The sequence below is a fragment of the Schistocerca piceifrons genome, chromosome 5 (assembly GCF_021461385.2).
Source record: "Schistocerca piceifrons isolate TAMUIC-IGC-003096 chromosome 5, iqSchPice1.1, whole genome shotgun sequence".
NCBI lineage: Eukaryota > Metazoa > Arthropoda > Insecta > Orthoptera > Acrididae > Schistocerca > Schistocerca piceifrons.
In genome coordinates this window covers 219,088,911-219,109,612 of record NC_060142.1, presented here as the reverse complement: position 1 = coordinate 219,109,612, position 20,702 = coordinate 219,088,911, and the positions used below count along the sequence as shown (strand labels likewise).

The 20,702-nt window shown below is 40.7% G+C and overlaps 1 pseudogene; it reads right to left on the bottom strand.

The window, feature by feature from the left end:
* Window positions 1–3,011: 3,011 nt before the first annotated feature.
* On the bottom strand, window positions 3,012–3,129 carry LOC124799807 (annotated as a pseudogene).
* Between the last annotated feature and the right edge of the window lie 17,573 nt (window positions 3,130–20,702).

The window sequence follows — 20,702 nt, the reverse complement described above, 5'->3', positions numbered from 1 at the left end:
ACGTGTACTGCGAGACAGAGACAAGCTGATGGCGGCTCCATTATGCTCTGGGGAACGTCCACGGGGGTATCCTTGGGTCCAATGGAATTCGTACAGGACACCACGATGGCCAAAGAGCATCGTACACTGGCTGCAGAGCATGTACACCCCTTCATGCCAATCATGTTTCCCGACGGCAGTGGCACTTTTCAACAAGATAATGCTCCATGCCACAAGGCCAGGAGTGTGATGGGGTGCTTCGAGGAACACAAAGCCTCATTGCTTCCATGCCATTACGCGTCGCCGCTGTTATCCGCGACAGAGGTGGACATACCGGCGATTATGTAGACTGTCATGATGTTCTGGCTGATCATTCTATATAAATATTAACTTCGTAAATAAATTTAAATATGGAGAAGGATAGCAAGAGAATTTCTGCGGCGTACTATAGTATAATTGTACTTGATTTAATAAAAGTATCTTTCTTGTAACTGTTTCTTTAATTTTTTTAATTTGTGGGCAAACCTTAAGTTGTGCCATACGTTATTTTTGGATTCGATGTTGGCTGCAGAGCTTCCTTTCTGCACATCTGAATAGTCTCACTTCACACATGCTCCAACACTATGATTATTTCCACAGAGATGTGCATCTCTGTGGAGTAACTTTCCTTGACAAGGACTGAGAGTATAACTTAGGTTAATTTTCATATATACGGAATTAATTCGTAATTACTCAGACACAAAAAACTGAATAAATTAATTAGTAGTTCTACTGAAATAACTGAAGTTCGGAGAAACGTTATTTAATGTGGAACTGTCTATGAAACTAATAAATTTTTATCTAATTATACAGACAATTCGAAAAGCAAATATGGATATCATGGCCTCACAAACGTAGCTTGAAATTTAACATTTCTAATTTAGGGTCCTCAAGAGGTTGCTTCCGAAGGAAAAAACGTGTCATCTCTTGGCATATTTAACAGTCTAAGAGTTCGTTAAATTTTTCTTGTATAGAAAAAATTCATGTAATTCTCAAACTACATAGATTCTCAGTTTTGTGTTTTATGTCAACTGGCATTTTACACTCCTGGAAATTGAAATAAGAACACCGTGAATTCATTGTCCCAGGAAGGGGAAACTTTATTGACACATTCCTGGGGTCAGATACATCACATGATCACACTGACAGAACCACAGGCACATAGACACAGGCAACAGAGCATGCACAATGTCGGCACTAGTATAGTGTATATCCACCTTTCGCAGCAATGCAGGCTGCTATTCTCCCATGGAGACGATCGTAGAGATGCTGGATGTAGTCCTGTGGAACGGCTTGCCATGCCATTTCCACCTGGCGCCTCAGTTGGACCAGCGTTCGTGCTGGACGTGCAGACCGCGTGAGACGACGCTTCATCCAGTCCCAAATGATGCTCAATGGGGGACAGATCCGGAGATCTTGCTGGCCAAGGTAGTTGACTTACACCTTCTAGAGCACGTTGGGTGGCACGGGATACATGCGGACGTGCATTGTCCTGTTGGAACAGCAAATTCCCTTGCCGGTCTAGGAATGGTAGAACGATGGGTTCGATGACGGTTTGGATGTACCGTGCACTATTCAGTGTCCCCTCGACGATCACCAGTGGTGTACGGCCAGTGTAGGAGATCGCTCCCCACACCATGATGCCGGGTGTTGGCCCTGTGTGCCTCGGTCATATGCAGTCCTGATTGTAGCGCTCACCTGCACGGGGCCAAACACGCATACGACCATCATTGGCACCAACGCAGAAGCGACTCTCATCGCTGAAGACGACACGTCTCCATTCGTCCCTCCATTCACGCCTGTTGCGACACCACTGGAGGCGGGCTGCACGATGTTGGGGCGTGAGCGGAAGACGGCCTAACGGTGTGGTGTGCGGGACCGTAGCCCAGCTTCATGGAGACGGTTGCGAATGGTCCTCGCCGATACCCCAGGAGCAACAGTGTCCCTAATTTGCTGGGAAGTGGCGGTGCGGTCCCGTACGGCACTGCGTAGGATCCTACGGTCTTGGCGTGCATCCGTGCGTCGCTGCGGTCCGGTCCCAGGTCGACGGGCACGTGCACCTTCCGCCGACCACTGGCGACAACATCGATGTACTGTGGAGACCTCACGCCCCACGTGTTGAGCAATTCGGCGGTACGTCCACCCGGCCTCCCGCATGCCCACTATACGCCCTCGCTCAAAGTCCGTCAACTGCACATACGGTTCACGTCCACGCTGTCGCGGCATGCTACCAGTGTTAAAGACTGCGATGGAGTTCCGTATGCCACGGCAAACTGGCTGACACTGACTGCGGCGGTGCACAAATGCTGCGCAGCTAGCGCCATTCGACGGCCAACACCGCGGTTCCTGGTGTGTCCGCTGTGCCGTGCGTGTGATCATTGCTTGTACAGCCCTCTCGCAGTGTCCGGAGCAAATATGGTGGGTCTGACACACCGGTGTCAATGTGTTCTTTTTTCCATTTCCAGGAGTGTATAACTGATACAAGGCCCATTCTGACAAGTGAGCCACTGTAACTTTCATGGCTATAGTCACAGTCTAACATAACAGTCGCGACATTCCGTATCGTTTTGGTCACCCTCAGCGAGATCAGAGTCTAAGAGGCCAGAAATTGACACGTTTGAGTACGATATCGGATGAGTGCGAATACTGACTTTTATATTGATTTGTAACAGTTTTTGCGATGGGGAGTGTATTTAGAGCTATAAAAATCGACAATGACAAAAACAATCGCACCACATTTGTTATTATTTAGTGTCCTGGGGACTATGGGAGATGCGTAACTGTACATTATAAGCACTCCGTCTTCAGGCCTCAAGTGGCCCATCGGGACCATCCGACCGCCGTGTCATCCTCAGTGAGGACGCGGATAGGAGGGGCGTATGGTCAGCACACCGCTCTCCCGGTCGTTATGATGGTTTTCTGTGACCGGAGCCGCTACTATTCGGCCGAGTAGCTCCTCAATTGGCATCACGAGGCAGAGGCACCCCAGAAAATGGCAACACCACATGGCGGCCCAGATGGTCACCCATCCAAGTGCCTGTCACGCCCGACAGCGCGTAACTTCGGTGATCTGACGGGAACCGGTGTATCCACTGCGGCAATACCGTTGCCAAACTGAATATTTTGGGACAGTTTATTTACCATTCTCTTGTAACGTACAGACGTTTACTGAATAGTGTCCTCTTTCCTTTAATAAAAAAAGGTTGCTAGTAAACACCAGGATACCTGACCTTACGCAGAAAGGCTTTGTATATCTACCTACATCTACATCTACATCTACATGGATACGCTGCAAATCACATTTAAGTGCTTGGCAGAGGGTTTATCGAACGACCTTCAGAATTCTCTATTATTCCAATCTCATATACCCAACAAGGCATAGTTTTGTTCGCTACACTTTCAGCCAAGTCAGTAAATGTGGTACGTAAGGAACCTGTGTGGAATATAATACTTACATTATTTAACGTGCCAGATAAGCCACCACAATTGTAGGTTAACCCTCAAGTGATTGCATCAAGTTTTGTAACACCAGTGGTCGCGTGGTTGACTCTGTCAACCAGCCATCGTTTTAATTAAAGATGTGAAACGTTCTACCATAATATGCTTGCTACTGCAAGACGATAAGTTTATTTTGGTTTTTTAAGTAATAGAAATATAAAATTTTAATATTCGACCTTTGTTATTTCTAAAGATACAGTTACAAAATCTAATTAAAGAATCCTAGTTTTTCATTTAACAATACATTCCTAACACACAGGATAAAGTTAAATCACATTTTACCTGCATTTATTTCTCAGTACATGTTACACATACAGCATTTATTGGGTCATACTCTCTTTATTGAACATGACTATATTGTTTCTACGTAAAAACAGAGTTTACTCCTCTTGTTCCTCTACTTCAACCACAGTGCTATATGGACACTTTTCACTCATAACTGCCGAATGCTTCTTGCATACAAATACCTTACATTGACTACAACGAATTGTGGCGACAATTTTCTGCCACACATAACGCAGCGACTCTTCTTTTTGTTTGGAGGTTCTTCTGGTTCTTGCAATTTATAAGGCATTAAAAATATTTTGAAATCATTTGGAAGCATCGAAATGTGGGATCTTTCATAACTTGTTGGGACAACTGTTTCAAAAATAGTCTCCTTGGTTTCTTTGGGCTTTCTACATTGAAGTGAGAAAGTATTTGGGCATTGATACCAGCGATGTTTAGTAAAGCGAACCAGACAGCCATTGTCCACCTCCTTGATACCCGTGCAACAGAATATTTACTGCACATTTGGTCGACTGTGTCAACCCATCCTTTTGCCATGTTGTAGTCCATGATAATGTGTGGTTTATTGGTATTCTCATCAACTGTGCCTTCACTGTGCAAGGTGCTAAGCAGAACAACACATTTGTTTCTTTTGGGCACATACGAGGTGTGATTGGAAAGTTTTAAGAATGGATTCACTGCTGCTTACTGGTTTGGCGGGCAGGTACACGGATGGAAACTGCGTTTCCTTTATTCAGTTTGTTGTGGCAGCTGGTTGAGTGTGGGTCTGTTAGGGCTTGTTGCCGGATTCTCTCGCGTGAAAATGGACGTAAAAACGTAGCAACGAGTTTGTGTGAAATTTTGTTTTATAGCCGGGAAATCAGCTTCTGACTCTTATGAACTATTAAAAACAACTTTTGGAGATAACTGCATGAGCCAGTCAAATATTTTTAGCTGGTTCAACAGATTTAGAAATGGCCGCGAATCATTTGAAGATGAACCACGGTCCGACCGTCCTTCCACGTCAAAAACGAATGAAAATGTGAAAGTTCGCGACTTAGTGCGCTCTGATCGTAGACATACAATTAGGGAGATGGCTCATGAACTTAATTTAAGTCTCTCTGCAGTTCAGTCAATTTTAACTGAAGATCTGAACATGAGTCGAGTGTCCGCAAAATTCATTCTAAAAGCATTCTCGAGTGACCAGAGATAATACCGATTTGAAGTGTGCCAAGAACTGACTAATCGGACTAAAAATGACCCACATTTGTTAAATAGGGTAATTACAGGTGACGAATGGTGGGTATATGGACATGATCCTGAAACAAAAGTGCAGTCTTCGGAGTGGAAGACTCCTGGTTCACCAGGACCGAAAAAGGCACGGCAAAGTCGGTCGAAAGTGAAGACAATGTTGGTGATTTTTTCGATTCTACCGGTATTGTACATCATGAATTTACCCCTAGAGGACAAACAATTAACCAGGAATACTACAAATGTATTCTAGGGTGTCTGCGCGAAAAGGTGCGGAAACAATGCTCCGGCCCATCGTGCCTTCTCCATCGTTGAATTTTTGACCAAATTCAAAATTCCTGTGCTTTCACAACCGCCATTTCCCCTGATTTGGCCCCTGCGGACTTCTACCTGTTTCCCAAACTGAAACTTTCGCTGAAAGGGAAGCGTTTTGACTCGACTGAAGACATCCAAGCAATTACAGAGAGCGTCCTTAACACAATTCAGGAAAAAAATTCCAGGAATGTTTCCAAAAGCGGAAACACCGTTGGAGTCGGTGTGTTCAGTCAGAAGGGGTCTATTTTGATGGAGATGCTTCGCAGTTGCATGTAAGCACCACCACTGTACAATTACAAACCCATTCTTAAGACTTTCCAATCACACCTCGTATGACACCAGTGTGATATCTTTCTGGTATCCAAACAGTGAAGACCCATTGTTCCTGGATTTCAGGAGTAGGAATTCCGGAGGGATTTCCGTTTTATTTTTCTTCAAAGTTTCAATGCATGTGACGTTTCCCTGCAAAAGTGAGACTGCCAGTGGATGACTGGTATACCAATTATCAAAAGCAATATTCCGATTTGATCCCAGCGTAGATTCTGCCAGACGATGCACAATATCGTACGGTTTATTTGACACCTTGTAAGGGCCATCTGGTTGTATTCCACAGTACAGCTCAACAGATGCTGTATAGAATTGTTTCCGCATCGCAAATAGCAAAGAATTTCAAACCGTACTTCGCTGGTTTGTTCGGTATGTGCTTACAAACTCTCCCAAACTATAGCTTTCCTTACAGTTGGTGACAAATTTATCTAAATATGATCTGATTGATGCTAATTTGTCTCTCTCGCATCTTTGTGTTCTTGTCAATTTGTCGTCAAATCTCACGCTTCTGAGGAGAAATAAGAACAGTCTGTATGACATGCAAGCTCTAAGGATCTTCATACCAGTGGCATCTTTATTCCAAAGTTCTACAACATTTGTTTCATTTCCACCCTTCAAGCCAATCAGTAGAAGGATTCCAGCGGGAGCATATATCTCCTCCCTAGAAGTTTCCTTCATATCTCTCTCCCTAGAATAGATGTTCTGTGATACTAAGTTTCTGATATGCAAATTGGTGTATTCCACAAGTGAATCAATCATATCTGCACTAATAATCTTATTAAATGCTGTCACTTCTTGTGTGATACACTTACCAGACCTGTGCGGACCAGGTAGAATTTTTATTATATTTTTTGAGGGCGTTTTCGCCGTTTTGGCTCTTACACTTTCCTTAGACCACTTAGTTTTGCCATCTTTACCAACAAAATACCCACACATAAAATCAAAATTATCGTCACCATCTTTTTCATCTTCATGACATTGCATTTCCTCTTCAATATGTGTATGTCCTTCTCCCTGTAAAGGAACTACTTCTATATCTGATTCACTGTTGTGATCATTAACTACTATTTGTCCTTCTTCCCCGTCAGACCAGTCAAATTCAGAACACTTGCTGTCGTCCGAATCTTCAATTAGAAACGTTTCAGTCTCCTCCTCTGATAACCCTTGTTTGAAAAAGGCCCTAAAAGTATAAATAAAAGTAAAACATAGTTGCTAATGAAAGATTTTAATCCAAAATAAAGACGGTATTCACAATTACCATAAAAATACTTACATCACAGGTGGTTGACTCTGTACACCAAACAGAACAAGGACTAAAATAAGCTGCAATTGTTGTCAATGTGCGAGCGCTACAAACGCAGCAACAATACAAGTGACCGATAGAGGTCCAACTTGAAGATAGGTAGAACCGCCAGGACTACAACAATGCGTATTTTTAATTCAGAGCAAAAAAACGAACTCTGGTTGACTCAGTCAACCAATGCGACCTCTCGATGGTTGGAAAAACCGCACAGATGTGATGATAAATCTTCAAAAGCAATAAAACTGTTTCCCAACACAGATGAAAGCAATTCCACATCTATTGCTAAATCCGAGACGTAAAGGGCAATAATCTTCAAAACATTAGCTTTTGAAGGAAAAGTATTTACATTTACAAGAATATCTGTGTATCAAAAAGTCGAGTGAAATGTTTAAGATGGGGTGAATCGTTAGACTTCATAAAAAATTTATAACTGTCAAGGAAAGTGCTATGACAATAACAGACAACAATAGAAATATGCTTCTCATGCATGAAATATGTGTTTATATTCTCTTGTTTTCAGAGGAATAACCTAAAAATATACACATATTCCGAAGAATTTCTTCATGAACAAATTGTAGCTTATGTAACTGAATTGGTGTGACTCGGCTGTTTTTAAATGTATTTCACGGTAATTCAAGTTTCTTGGCAATTTACTAACGCATGGAACGCTAAAATATAACAACTGTTTCGTTAATTAAGGAGACCATAATTAAAAAGAGTCTTTATCCTTTACGATGCATGTGGTTGTCTGCTTTCTCACCGCTTGGAGCGCTAGTATCGCTCCAACTATGAAACGGTAACAACTTTCGCATCAGATAGTGTCGTGAGTGTATTTATTGGACTGTGGCTATAGCACTGCCTAATAAATACAGTCTCGACTCTCCCTGGTGCGAAAGCTGTTACAGTTTGGCAGCTGTAGCGACACTAGCGCTCCAATCGGCGAGGGAGTAGATAATCACACGCATCTTATGGATAAATTTTGTTTTTAATTATTTTGTACGTAACTGATCTAATAGATGTTATAATTTTTCGTGAAATACATGTAAAAACAGCCGAACCATATCGATTCAATGACATTAGCTACAAGTCATTAGTGAAGAAATACTTTCACATACATCTTATTTGCAGCTTACTCCGCTGAAATCAAGAGAATATTACACATTTCATCCATGAGAAGCATATATTTCTGTTAATGTCTGTTATTATCATATGCACTTTCCTTGTCACTTAAATTTTTTTTCATGGAGTCTAGTGATTCGTCCTTTCTTACACTTCACTCGGCTTTCTAATACACGAGCATGTTCGTAAACGTAATGATTGCTGCTTCAAAAGCGAATATGTCGAAGATTCTTACCGCTTGTGGCTCAGATTTAGCAACAATTGTGGAATTGGTTTCTACAGTGTTGGTAAATAGTTTCATTGCTTTTGACGATTTATTATCAAGCCTGTGAGGTTTCCTCTTAAGCTACAGTTGTGGTGACTATTTGATACTTTAAATAATGTAGTTATTACAATACACATTGATTTTCTACGTTCCACTTTCACTGATTTGGCTGAAAGTGTAGCGTACAAAACTCTGCTTTGTTGGATGGACATGCGATATCTTTCTGTAAAATGTCAGGTCTTCTGGTATTTACTAGTAATTTTTTGTTATTAAGGGAAAACGACATTATTCAGTAAATGTCTGTACATTACAAGAGAATCGTACATAAACTATCCTATAATTCAATGCTTCATAACCCCCAGGGTGCTTACAAAATCAATTAATCACAAATGCGGTGTAATTTTTTAGTTTTTGGCGATTTTTATGGCATTACCTACACTCCCCATTGTAAAACCTATGTTACAAATCAATATAAACGTTAATAGTCGCACTCATCCGATACCGTTTTTAGAAATGTTGCCTGCTGGCCGCTTGGGGCGCTGCTATCCCTGTGGATAAGGAAAACGAGATGGAGTGTCGCGTTTGCTATGCTAGGCTGTGGCTATAGTCGCAGTTCTGTATTTCGCCTTTGTTAGGTACAGGTATGATTAAAAGAACCTTTGACTAGGATGTAGCATACCGTGGCTTTTCTTAAGTTTCTTTATGATGTTTGACTTTCAATTCGGCGAAATCATTTTTTTCTTTACTAACTTATTAATAATTACATTAATAAATTTTAGTCACTTTGGGCGTAAACAACAGAACGACAAGGGATGCAAACGACATATTCATCCCTACTATTTAGTTATAACTGCAGTAACTAGCATACTCAGCTCTGAAGGATACGGTTTAGATTTTCAACTTGTTCATGACGAAATACTTCTGGATATGTGTATATCTGGAGGTTATTCCGCTGAAAACAAGAGCATATGAACACACTTTTTATGCATACTACGTAATTTAGGAATCAGAAGGGTAATGATTTATACGTCAATACGTTTTCCCCCATTTTACCATAACAAATGGTACCAGAACGACGCACTTTTCATAGTTCTTCAGTGTGCCGTCGGCTAGATACAGCATTTTCTCGTTACACCTAAGCTATAATTAAAAAACTACGATTTTCGAGACTTCACTTTCAGCACAATAAAATTAAAGCTGACGTAAGAAAAAGAAACTTTTAACTGTGGTGTCTCACACCTCAAAATAACCGATTGGTCCTTATCTATTTGCAGTTCCTCTCCGTCACATGACAGTCTACACACTAGACTGTGTTCAATGACGCGCTGTTCGTTTGTCAACAAACTACAGCACACTCATTTCCCGGTGGAAACGACATGTTTTAAATGATTTATACGTAATGACGCTCAGTAACGAGTATCAAATACGTTTTAGCGAGTATGCTTCTCTACAATACAATCCAAACATAATACATTGATAATACTGGTGCAGTTCACGGATCGCTGGTTCAAGTCTCGCCTTGGTCATTCTTTTTTTCGTTCAGTTTGATATACCTACGTCTCGTAATTGTAAAATTGATTACTATTTTTATGAATAATTCATGCCTTCTTGTTTCTAACTGCATATTGCACGCGATGTTCCTGTTTACATTTCAAATATAAATTCTTAATTACCGATATTTTATGAAAGATTGTTAGTAAAAGTGTCTCAAATTAAGAAAAACTAACAGCTTAATTTTTAGGACGAAAACGAAAAACCAAATACTCTTTATTTGGACCCGTTGTTTTATACCACAAATGCAGTCTGTCAACGAACCAAAGCGATATGTGTCTTAGAAACATAAAAAACAATCATTTTTCACAGCATCGAACTCACCACACAAATCCTGCATTTTTACAGTTGCCACTGTAGTATTCCAATATGAACTCATCAGAACTGATCTGGACCCAAGTTAATGGATTTGTCGCAAGAAATACGGTAACAAAACTGTTAAGCTGCCACGCCTACTGGAACTAACCCACGCAGCTTTTTCACATGTCACTGCCCAACGCTGGCAGGATATAAAAAGGCACATCAGTAAAGAAGAGAAGAAAATGCGGCACCTGGATGGCTTCGTGGATTCTATTGTTGACCAACTCGTTATCAACGTAGCAGATGAAAGTTCCAGAATTGAAATGTATTTCTCAGTTTCGGATAAGGAAGGAGCTAAGAGATTACGAGGTGACTGACTGTAATTAATACCTCAAATGGCTTCATTGTCCATCAATATAGTGAAATCCCTGCAGTATGCTTTTACATCACACATAGCTCGCTCAGAAAAATTACTCTGTGTTTTAGGAAATTTCATCACTCTTACTATATTAGGTGAGAACGATGGCATTTTATGCTTTTCATCTGGTCGCCTAAGAAGGGTGCGGTAATGCCAGAGTTTTGCCGAATATTATTTCATTCTCTTTAAAAATTAAATGACGTTCAAAGCTATACTATTTCTCTGTTCGTCTCTTTTTACGTCTGAACTGCAAATGCTCACATCATTGCAGGTTAGTTGGACCGTGCGGTCCAAATGACATGCGTCGCTACAGCTGTAGTCACGCATTATCGCTCAGTCTATGTGCGTGTAACACAACATAAAACGTATCCTTGTGATCGTACTTGACAGTACTGGACTTAACTTGGTTTCCGCTCCACGCGAAACGAAATCCAATGAGATTCAAGCAAACGCGGAAGAATATTATCCACGCAAACCAAGTTGACATTCGGTTCGGTGGCTTATGGGGCCAGCAGTAAATGTATTTTCCATCTACGGTCGGTCCCATCATCCACCGCGCTGAGTGTCAATTTGGTTTGCTCGGATAACACATGGTGTAATGTTTACATCAGGTTTATTCTTATGATGAACACAGTATAGCTACAATTGACCATTAACCAAATTTCGCATTGTTGTTACAGTGAAGTGCAGAAGTGCTTTTCAAATAAATTTCTTCTTATTTCTTCACGTCTTCGAAGCAACGTAAGTAACATTTGTACGTGTGTTTTTAATGAGATAATCGTACGAACATCATTTGAGTGCAAGGTTTATGTTTTCACAATATCTTACCGTAGTGTTAGGTTATGAAATTCTGTAGGATGTATGTTGGTTTGCACCCATCAAGTGAGTGAGGGAATGACTATCAAGTGATCGGTGCAACGCCTCACAGAATTAAATACTAATGCGTTGACCTTATATATTTGCATTACTTTTAGCTATAATGGATTGCAAGACAGTGTATTCTCTTTCAGGTGCCTAGGAAGCGGAAGAGAGCTACTACCAGGAGGGAACAGGCTGATGAAAAGCTGCAACAGGCGTTGTTACTTATAAATGAAGTGCATTCCATAAGAGTAGCAAGCAAACTGTGGAACTTTCCATTCACAACACTACGTGACAGAAAATTTAACGGAATTCCAGGAGATCCACATCTTGGCCAAAGAACAGTTTTTACTCGAGAGCAGGACACAGCTTTGGCGAAACTAATAAAGTTGATGGACAATATTTTTTAAGTACTAACTCGTCTGCAAGTCTGCAGAGTGCCTTTTGCGTATGCCGAGGCAGACAGTGGGCATAACAATTCTTGCAAAGTTTCGTGCTTAACTGGTAAAGACTGGCTTTATGGTTTTCTAAAAAAGTATCACTTAAGTGTCTGAAAAGAAGCAATTAGTATAAGTGTCGTACAGCCTTTAAGCGACAGAAAGTAAAAATATTTTTTGTCCAATTGTGAGTTGTGATGACAAAACTTGCTTTCACACATTATAGTATTTTTAAAGTGGACGAGACGGGAGTGACAACTATTTAAGACCCTGGGAAAGTAGTTAGCACTAGAGGGGGAAAAAAAAGAGTTGGCTCTGTGGTTAGTTGGGAGCGAGGGTGATTCGATGCATGAATGCTGCAGGGGGCTCTATTCCGCCTACTTTTGTATTCCCCGCAAAAAAGAATGTCCCTATATTTGCCAAAGGGTGGCCATCCACAACCGTTGTATTGTTGTTCCTATAATGATGGGTCAAACGAAGCTTTATTTGTTAGTTCGCTTAAGCACCTCATTCACCACTGGAAGGCTAGAGTAGACAACAAAGTGGTTTTGGTATTGGACAACCATGTTAGCCATGCCACATTACAGTTATACAGCGTGTCCGAAAAGTCTTTCTCTGATTACATAAATTGAAAACTTGGGCTAGAAGTAAGACAGAAATATGAAACCGGTGTCTAATTGTTTACAAACTATCAAAGTTTTTTTAACACATCAGTAAACTTCCACATGAGCACCCTTGGTAACACGTAACACATCTAGGCGATATTCAATTTCCGTCCACACATTAGCCAACATCACTGGAGGGATCGATTCAACGACTGTGGTTATCCGTTGCCGCAGGGTTTCAAGATCTCGTACACGTGTTCGGTAGACCTCGTCCTTGACATAACCCCATAAAAAGAAGTCTAATGGGGTTATGTCAGGAGAGCGTGGAGGCCAAACCGTTGGCCCATCACGACCAATCCATCGCCCGGGAAAGGTCATATCGAGATAGGCACGGACGTCCAAACCCCAATGAGGCGGTGCACCTTCTTGCTGAAACAAGACATCGGGGTGATACTGAAGCAGCTGAGGAACAGCATACAGCTGCAACATGTCCAGATACACTGCAGATGTGATGGTAGCCTCAGCGAAGAAGAATGGCCCGATAATTCAATCGTGCAATAGCGCGCACCAAACATTCACCTTTGGACTGCCTCTGGTGCACTCCATGTCCTCGCCAGGGGGTTGTGAACCCCAATGCGCACATTATGGCGATTCACTACTCCACTGACAGAAGAAGGTCGCTTCGTCGGAAAAGGCAATTCGTCTGAGATAACCATCATCGTCCTCAATACGTGATAGCATTTCGACCGCAAAGTCATATCGACGTGTACTGTCATTGGGTAACAACGCCTGAACGATTTGCACTTTGTATGCACGAAACAATAAACGGTTGTGTAAAATGTCGTGGAGAGAGCTTTTTGGCATCTGTAATTCAAGTGAGGCCCTGTGCACCGATTTCTTCGGACTTCACAGAAAAGACTGCCTTACAGCTTCCACCCTGTCTGCTAAGGTTCTTGGTCGACCAGACCTCGGAAGGTCAGCAACAGATCCTGTGTTCTTGAAATTCTCATACCAGGCTTTAATGCTCCTGACATCGGGTGGATTCCTTCCAAATGTTGTCTGGAAGTGTCTCTGCACTGTGGTTGGTGATCGTGTCTCCTGGTACCACAGGACACGCTTTGCCTTCTCTTGATTGGTTAACATGGCTTCTTGGGCACTGCACCTCATCCACTACTTACGTACTGCGAACCTAAAACAGAAAAAAACTTTGATAGTTGTAAACAATTCAACACAAGTTTCATATTTGTATCGAACTTCTAGCTTGAGTTATCAATTTATGTAATCAGGGAAAGTCTTTTCGGACACCCCGTACGTAATGAATGTACAAGTACGGGTTGTAGACACATGGTTGACTACATCTGGAAGTTCGGGTCTGGCTATTTGAGTTGTGCTCGCATAGCCAGGCGGTACGGTGATCACTTACGATAAACGGGAGATCCGGCTTCTAGTTTCGTTGTGGTACAAATTTTTCATTTTCATCATTCCATTATACAGCAGGTGGTTGTCCATATTCGCATGTGCCAATACATTTCGTGTATCCAGCATATAGTCCCGACTCGGTCTCATCCAATTTTCATCCCTTTCCACAACTTAAAGAACATTTCGAGGACTGCATTTTGACACAGAATCAGTGCAAGGAGAGGTGAGGAGGCAGTGACTGTCGAGAAAGTCAAACATCCTACAGTGACGGTATCAACAAACTGTCTCTCGCTGGGAGAAATGTGTTCGTCGCCAGTGTGAATATGTTGAGAAATGAATATGATGACATGAAGAATAAAGATGTAGAATGTTTACAATGTTTGTTTTATTTAAAAAGCTTTAAGATTTTTCACACTGAAAATCCGGAGATATTACTTTTCAGCACCTACTCGTTATTACAGTGTTTCTTAATGACACTTTCAACCACGAGCTCTATAAATTATAGCACTAGGTGACATAATCAAGTTTATATTTTCCCTAATGAGCAATAACATTCCGATGTAGCATTAAAATTTCAGCTTATTCTAACGGATGAGCAAATGCTTAATTAGCTGAAAAAAACAACAGAGAATGACACTGTCGGTGTCACAGATATGAACTGAATTATTTTTCCAACAAGATATTACTTAGCGTCAGCATGTATTGACAGCACCAGCGTCTGCTGAAAGAAAAGAAAAATGGTCAGTTACTTCTGGAAATGCAAGATGCTCTTGACTGGATTTCGAGTTGTCTTCGCTCATCGTCATTTCCCGAAATACATTTTCTTTTCAAATCAGGATACACAATACCTTGTTTTTTTTTTTTTTTTTTTGCTTACGAAAGGTTTAAAAATACCGATGTAGCTGGGCGCAGTCTGGGAGTTTTACATTTGAACCATTCTACCTTCTAGGAAAGCATTGCTGTTTATTTGTCTTAACAAAATGGACGAGGATTATGGATGGTGTTGTTGATAGCAGGATGAGGTGAATGCAATCAGAGAAACCTGAGAAACGACCTCGTTGATAATTCAGATGTTGGCTAGCGTGCATAATAAGGAGGGTGGTTATCCAAAAAGACGTTTAATTTTTTCACGTTTGTTGATAAAATGATATTTTACTTATTATTCAATTCGTTAAATGAAGTGGGCTATTATATATAAGTACCTGTCAATCTTATTTCGTATTTGTTGCATTGACATATTTTTTTTTACAACATTGAAAATATTGTGTACCTACACATACATTACTAACTTCAAACTCACTCATACATGCACACACATTCACTCACCTACACACACACACACACACACACACAATTGTACGATAAACAAAAGTTGAGTATTCTTACTATTTAAATTATATTGAATGTTTCGTTAATTTTGAGTTAATATTTTCATTCAAAATACGTAAAATCATTGCTCTAAGAAATCTGTACTTTACGCAGTGGAGTAAACCAGAACTCAATTGGCAGACTTTCAAAGTTTATTCAAAGATATTTTCTGGGTTTTTTGGTACAGGCGACCCATGCTTTCTGCTGGCTCGTTATAGAGTAATGACGTAATTATTATTTATACGGTTTGTTACTGCGGTCACCATTATTTCTGTGAAAATACCTTCACGACATTGAAGAAGCCAGTAATACCCAATAACTAAGACGTAAAACACACAACGCAGAGTAATGTAACAACCCTTAGACGAAACACGTACGCTTTTATCGCAATGTGTTCAGCCTGTTCTGTCAGTGTACTGACCGGAGTCTCGTAAACTGGTCTGTTCCCCTGTCCCCAGAAGTCCATTGGCGTCACGTCTGGTGTCCGAGCTGGTCATGGAACAGGACTACCGCGACCGATCCACTGTAGTTCAAGCGAAACACAATAATTCTGTACCCAGCCGCTGGAGACGTGGTCCCTTATGCCAAAATGTTCAAAGATATCCCTGATGAACGTTTATAAATCTGTCGACGGAATTATGGTTCATCCCGCATAATTTGTTTTGTAACTTTATTTTCAAATCTTATATTTAAAATAATGTAATGGTGTTTTATAGCACGTAACGAATATTACTAAATAAAGCCTGCAACAGCCATTGTTCTTGAGACTAAACGATATTTCGTTTCATACATTCCTGTACAATCACGTGATGATATGAGGGTTAGGCTAATCGTAAGATCCGAAATACATTGTGATAGCAGAAGCTGAGTACCAGTGTGTTGTAGTGGATATGATAATAAACTATTGCATCGAGGGTCGTGAGTTCAAAACTCATCTGGACTGTACAATTTTAATTTCTATATTCGGTTCGAGTAGATTCTAGAAGTATCCACAAATGGCAAGAATCATTGTACTGGAATGTTCTGTAGCTGTATATATACCGTATGTGTTCTGGCCGGAGGCAGTTCGATCCGCGCTCTTGTATGTGCAATAGCTGAATAAACCTTCGTTAAGTGAAGTTAGTGTTTGTCATTCATCTACTTATACACCTTCCTCTACGTGACAATATTTAATTCTCTGAGGTTTGCTCGCAAAGCATGACATAGTAGTGCACATACAAGGGCAATGTGATAACTTCTCTGGCTGGCATTCAAATGGCGTTGATGTCAATCAAAATCAGTAAATTGTTAATTAATAAATTTGGTGCAATAACGTTAAGTCAGAAATTTATCAGAGGAATCGTTTTGTTTTTACGACTATTTAACGCCGTCGTAAAGGCCTTCGTTTTAAATAGTTTGTCGCCAACGAACAATCATCTGAGATGGTGAAGATATTTAAGGCATCACTTCCTTTCTTTCCCGCAATTATGGATGGGTAGATGAATTCAAACCACCTCCACTTGGTCCTTGCCAAGTCGGCGGTGCGGGTCTCCTGCATCGTCCCCCTACGCTCCTCGGACCATGGGTCCTCATCATCATCATCATCATCACTATCATCAGATGAATTCAAACGTGGCCGTATTTCTCTTGAATATGGTCCATGGGAAGGGCGTTTCAAAGCAGAAACCACTGAAAGTGCACAGTATGGCTCTGAACCGTAATCGTTTCAAAGAGCATGAAATAAGTGATCCCTTAGCCATATCTGATGAAAGACTACGGTATATTCCACATGAAGAATTAACTACGAGATAGATTTGCGCAAAGAGCCCGCAGAATTTGTTGAATGTTGCCTAAAATTTTAATGAAAAATTGATTTCTTGATAATTTTGGAATCATTTTAAAAAGAATCCAGCTAATTTTGATTATCGCTTTGTTACGTGGATGAGAAGTTGGAACGCCACTTCACACCACAAATACATAATCGAGGCACTCTATTATTTTGCGATGGCTTCATGTTAACGAAGTTGCTAAATTTCAGGCAAAATCTTTTATTAGATATATATTATGCATTGTGTTAAAAATACTTACAAATAATAAAAATTGCAATAATTTTAACCAAAAGACTGAAATATTTGACCAACCTGTGACACTTATGGTAAACTATTAAATTCATGGCATATAAAAAAATTATAAACCGATACAAACATGTTACAGACCAAGAATATAATGGTTATAATGCTTTAAATTCAAATATTAATGAGCAAATGGGCCTTGCAAGAAAAATAACTGAACGGTTATCAATGTGTTTAGCCTATCTGAGGGGAACAAATAAAAGTCTGAGTCAGTCTTTTTTATTTAAACTTCAACTTAGGCCTACTATTTCGTCAAGCAAATGTCAGAAAATAGTTTACAGCTGAATCAGTGATGCCTTCCAGTCAAAATTTCTTAATGTTGTTTGGGTTTTTCTTTATGTTTCTTGGCTTTGTTTTGGCCTTCTGAAGATGGTATCCGGATTACACATTCACAGCATGGTTCCAAAGCCCACAGACAGAGCACCTGTATCTCTCCTCGCCATTTTGCTCAAATTCAACGCAAGCGAAGCACATATCTTCATCTTAATTGCCTGGGAAATCATCAAACTCATCATCGCCACACAAATCATTTTCATTTATGTTACTATTACTGTCTTCAGGATCTGAACCAAACTTTGAACTGCGGTTGAGTTTATTAGCTTCCATCGTCCTCATTTAGTGGATTTCTTGTTTAGCAGTTTTTCCTCCACTTTTTTTCTTTTGAGGGCTTCCAGTCAAAATTTCTTAATGTTGTTTGGGTTTTTCTTTCTGTTTCTTCGCTTTGTTTTGGCCTTCTGAAGATGGTATCCGGATTACACATTCACAGATTGAATTAAACCTATGTTTTGACCGAGAAGTGATGTCACGTGTTTCTTTGGGCTGAGTCACTGTAGCCAAGTGACTTCTGGAAGTTGATGTGTATGGCTTACTTACCAAACAGGATGCTGAATACGCCGAGTCATTCGACTTCGTTTTGTTCGTTGGTGATGTGCTCATGTATCATCACTCTCCAGGACTATTTCTGGAATTTCATCATGTTGCAAGATAGCTTCAGCAGGCAAGCATTCTTCTTCTTTGAATGTATCTGGGTTCGTAGGAATAATACCTGTTCGTTTGAACCCAGAAATAGCATTTCCAATAGCTCATACTTTGGAATACGCAGTGTTAAACATTCCAGCATTAGCACATTGGGCTGTGATACCACATTCACATCGAAAGGCAGATTTTTATGGGGTTATGTCAAGGACGAGGTCCACCGAACACATGTACCAGATCTTGAAACCCTGTGGCAACGGATAAGCACAGTCGCTGAATCGATCCCTCCAATGATGTTGGCTAATGTATGGACGGAAATTGAATATCGCCTAGATGTACTACGTGCTACCAAGGGTGCTCATGTGGAAGTTTACTGATGTATGAAAAAACTTTCATATATAGTTTGTAAACAATTAGACACAAGTTTCATATTTGTATCTTACTTCTAGCCTGAGTTATCAATTTATGTAATGAGGGAAAGACTTTTCGGACACCTTGTATATTCCTGCAGAGGAGAGACATTACTTGAAAGTTGCTTGTCTGGTGTCAGCGGATAAATACGATATTGCAGTGACGACAATGAAAGTTTATGCAGGGCCGGCACTCGAAACCTGATTTCCCGGTTACTACGAGCAATCGGCTTACGGCGTGGCTATCCGAGCGTGACTGACGGCTAGACCCAAACTTCCAAATGTCGTCAACTATGTAGAAATGCAGTTGACGATATATGGAAGTTTGGGTCTGCTGTCAGCCGTAATCGGATAGCCAAATAATAAGGTTACCGCGCGCGATAAGCGGGAAACTCGGATTCGAGTCCCGGTCCGGTACAAATTCTCGTTGTCGTCATTCAATTAAACAACTGATGGTTGTCCATATTAGCAACTCGAATACATTTCATGTATTTCATAACGGCTGTAGCCGCCGCAGTGCTTGTAACTTCGGGCATGGATGGGTGTGCGAAGGAACATTACATCGTAATTCGGAATAACACAGGCACTGAACATCGTATACACATCGGATGGTCGATGACAGTGAATCTAAGACGTTGGATTGTTGCAGATGACGCAACGCTCGTGTATTTCATGGGATTCTCATGCTGAAGGAGAAGCTGCTCCATATGTGATGGAATTATTCGAATTTGACTCTCAAGGGGAGGCCACGACTTTCGGATCATGGATTTACTTCAAGCTTTGTACACTTTTAGCAGTCCTTTAGGACACCGTAATGTGCACGTATTAAGGCGTACTACATAAGTGATTTCGAGGAAACTGCAAGAGAAGTTTAACGCGTCAAACGATGTATTGGTGTGTTTACAACCTTCAGCGAGAGCTGGTGGCGGTCACGCCGTTGGTGTTCAAAATCCGTAATCGGTGGATAGCACGATCGAGTCTTGCTCATGTTTTTTTTATTTTTAAGTTACACTTTTCTCAACGTTAGCCATATTTTTCAAACGTATTACATTTGAAAGGTGATATGATGAAAAGACACGTGTATTTGCACGAACTTTTAATGAATCTTCAATGCTATTTTCTTGTTTGCTAATTTTTATTATTACAACAAATACTATGTTTATAGCTATCGACAAGAAATGACCAAACGCAAAGTTTTTCTGAAAATGTACGCCTGTCGTCATTTCGGAAACCCCTTATACCTGCCATCGGGTAAGGTGACAAGGACTGCTTTGCACCTGGGCGCTTCGATCTGCAGACAGATTTCAAGGACGAGGTACAGGCTTGGAAAGCCCATACCAAACATCGATAAATAAAGGTATAAATAGCTTTATTCAGTAATACAACGAGTTACAATATGCCAGAATATGTGGGTAATGCAAGATTAAGCGTCGGGTGTCCTTTTCTCATCTCAAGTTGCAGGACGATATTTTTCATATAGAAAACATAAATTAAAACGGCATCTGCTACAACTGAAGTTGTGGGCTAAGCAAACAGTAGTACCTGCGTAGCCCGAATATGAGCAACTACACCTCTAAACGTGTTTACATGGTGGCAGATTTATGTACAATCGACCCTGTTTTGTATTTATTGGACTACTATGTATGCCTCCATAAGGACAACGCGCAATGATTCTGAATATTGGACGAGGACAGTTATTTGGTGAGACATTTTGTTTGCTCGGTATCCCATGTGTCTAATATAATCTAATACAGCCATTCTGAAGACGCCGGAATCAGGTGAAATTCGTGATTGGTGAATAAATAATAAGTTTGTTTCTTAATCGTATATTACTGGTCACTGTAACAACCCCGCTATATATTGGAAAATCCGGTTCCGGTTCCTAAA